This window comes from Belonocnema kinseyi, chromosome 7 (genome assembly GCF_010883055.1).
Source record: "Belonocnema kinseyi isolate 2016_QV_RU_SX_M_011 chromosome 7, B_treatae_v1, whole genome shotgun sequence".
In the NCBI taxonomy this organism is placed as follows: Eukaryota; Metazoa; Arthropoda; class Insecta; order Hymenoptera; family Cynipidae; genus Belonocnema; species Belonocnema kinseyi.
This window is the reverse complement of record NC_046663.1, coordinates 112,203,782-112,207,210: the sequence shown is the minus strand read 5'-3', so window position 1 is coordinate 112,207,210 and position 3,429 is coordinate 112,203,782.

Genomic DNA, 3,429 nt, shown 5'->3' with positions numbered 1-3,429 from the left:
CGTAAGCCGACCGAGTTTTTGCGCCGATTCATAACCATGGATGAAACCTGGATCCACTACTACACTCCTGAGTCAACGCAACAGGTAAAACAGTGGGTTCCAACGGCCCAAAGTGCTCCGAAGCGTCCAAAAACGCAACAATGGGTCGGAAAGGTTATGGCCTCCGTATTTTGGGATCCACATGGCATAATATTCGTGGACTATCTTGAAAAAGGTAAAACCATAACCGGAGCATACTATTCATCATTATTGGACCGATTGAAAATCGAAATCGCCGAAAAACGACCGCATTTGAAGAAGAAAAAACCGCTTTATCATCACGACAATGCGCCTGTTCATTCATGCTTAGTTGCACAAGCAAAATTGCATGAAATCGGCTTCGAATTGGTTCCTCAGCCACCGTATTCACCAGAACTGGCCCCCAACGATTATGACTGGTTCCCTAACCTGAAGAGATGGCTCACCGGTAAGCGTTTTTACTCAAATGAGGAGCTCATAGCTGAAACTGAGGCGTATTTTTGAGACCTTCCGATCGAGTACTTTTCGGACGGTATCAAAAAGTTAGAAAATCGTTGGACTCGCTGTATCGACCTAAAAGGAGGGTATGTTGAAAAATAAAGCCGACTTTGGCCAAAAAAACGCCTCCGTGTTTCATTTTTTAGGGACTTATCAGACTGCCTAGTATGTACTCGCAGATTCTTTTCGGTAGGGTATCTGCATTATTTTGAGGTTACGTCGTTTTTCATCTCTGCCTTTCCGATAATATGGAAATTATTTATGGAATAAACTTTTTTGATTGGCTGCAAACAAGGTTAGTTCCGGGAGATTAGTTACTATGTTTATTTGTAAGTCCAAAATTTTCGGCCAAAAATATTGTGTAGTTTGGAAGTAACGCTCGGGTGAGTTGTAACACACATAACTTCGAAATATACACGCACGTTGTTAGCAATATTAAACATTTGTTGATAAAAAAACACAAAAAAAGTGTGCGGGGACGTCCGTTAGCATGTTCGCTATCATTTCCCAGATTTTCAAGGCAAAATATTTCGTATACTAGGAAAAAAGCCGGGGGAATCTAACATTGAAAAAATCGATACTATTTCCTAAGCGCTATGCAAATTAATCACATTTTGCTAAATTAAAAGTTTTTTTTAATTAACCTACAAAAAAGTGTGTGGGGACGTCCGTTAGCATGTTCGCTATCATTTCCCAAATTTTTAGGACAAAATATTTATTATTCTAGAAAAAAAGCCGGGGGAACCTAAAACTGGTAAAATCGACAATTTTCTAAATATCACATGCCCTTAAAGAGAAAAAAATGGAATTGCTGAATGGCTCCAAATTATTCGAAATGGGGATTGTATTATGATAAGTGCGGAATCATTTAGACTGAATCTGGAATGGTACGGAATCAATCCTAATGAACTTGGGTTATCCAGCCTATGACAAAGACACCGAACGCGTCCTCGGGTTGCGGAAAGAGGGTCCCTGTGCCAAAGGTTTATGCTGCATATTGTTGTAATAATTAATAAGCAGTCGCGGAAAATTGTCCAGGGATGGTCCCGAAGGAATAACCCCTAAGCGGAATCGTAACAACCGTGCCGAAAGCTAAACCCTTTTCCCTAGCTGCTCGTGGGAACAACAATGACAACAACAAACATATATTTGTAGTAAATGCGGGTCAAAACAATCAAACGAGCAGAGTTTCCGACAGTGGGCCGGACAACAATGTCGACTACCCCAGAGTTGCGGGAGCCAATCAGGACAGAGTCAATGGGTGGACCTGCAAAGTCTTAATACTTTTTAATTGACGGATCAACTCAGAAACGAGTTGTTAAGAGTGCTATGATACCATTATAGCCCCTGAACGAAAAGGTCACATAGCGCGAATGCATGCTCTATGGTGCGAAAAACACCCAGAGCGCTCGCATTTTTCGTATAAACGACTGAAAAACTATAACATCTGGCAGGACTTTCGCCGCCAACGTTCGATAGTTCGCACGCGAACTGCGAATTTGTTATCAGACATTGAAAGAGTCAAACCTGCTGACCGTCAGGCAGCATATTGTTGACAGAATACGGGTACTATCTGATGATAGGAGTCTAAAGCAGAGAAAATGGTAGGTCAGAGAAAACCAACAGTTTTTCTTTGAACCATCTCGACTCTTAAAAGACCCTACAGTTACTTTCGATCATCAGCCCAAACCAGAGGAGGTCAAAGCATTTTGCAGATAAGTCTACGAAGGGACCAGATCGTATCAAGACGTTCTGGTAGAAAAAGTTTCCTTCAACCAACCAGTATCTGGCAGTGATCCCAGATCTGAAACGAGATGTGGTCCAATCCCATGACAGGGCTATGTCCGTGTGAATATAGTAGGAGAGGGTATAAATGACTGGGTTGCGCGCGCAACCCATTTCTCCTCTTCTGAATTTGAAAACTCGAACGTGCACGTTTTAAAGAAATTAAAGAAATTGGTGATTTTTAGGATATTTGAATATTTCGCACAATTTAAAAATAAAAATATATATGCAATATCAGAATATTAATAACGTAATTAATATTTTGTTGTATATTATATTGTGTTCATTATACTATATACTTTATATTGTTTATATTATGGTACATGATGAAAATAAATTATATAATTAAGTATGTCATATTATAATTATATAAAGAATAGAGTAGAATTTATTGTCTTCATTGTATACTTTTACAAGTTTTTACTATATTCTTAAACGAAGTTACATATTTTCTCTTTTAGGAATTTTAATGAACAGATAATAATTAAATCATTAAATCAGTACATATTTCTGTGTCTATATTACAGTTCCTCTTGTCCTTAGGCTATATTTCTCCTCTATGTCACTATTTTATTCGATATTACAATTATATTAATATTAACATTATTTAACTGTAAATGATTGTGCTGGGGCTTTTTAAGCGTTTAATTTATCTATTAAACCAAAAAAGTTTAAATAGCCTCCGGACTTTCGAAATTATAAAATTTGTTAATGAGAATCATTTGGAATTAAACAATAACGAACTACAGCTTCCTAGAATTTGGTTAGCACAATCATTTACAGATAATTAATATTAATGTTAATATCAATATCTGTTGATGTAATATTATAATTATAATATCACAAATAGTTAATTACATATTATATTAATTCTATTATAATGTGCCCTGATTATACTTCTTTTTTCAGATTGTCATGTCCTAACTCAAAATTTTAATTATTTTTTAAAATTTCTTGTCCCAAATCAGAATTATAGTTATTTCAACAAATCTCTGATCCAATTCAGAAAGACATACAATTGATTTGAAAAATTTCCTGTTCCAATTCAAAATTCAGGGTGAAATTAGAAAATTCAAACTTTTAAATCTGAAAATGATTTATTTGAGGTGGAAATCTTTTGAATTTTAA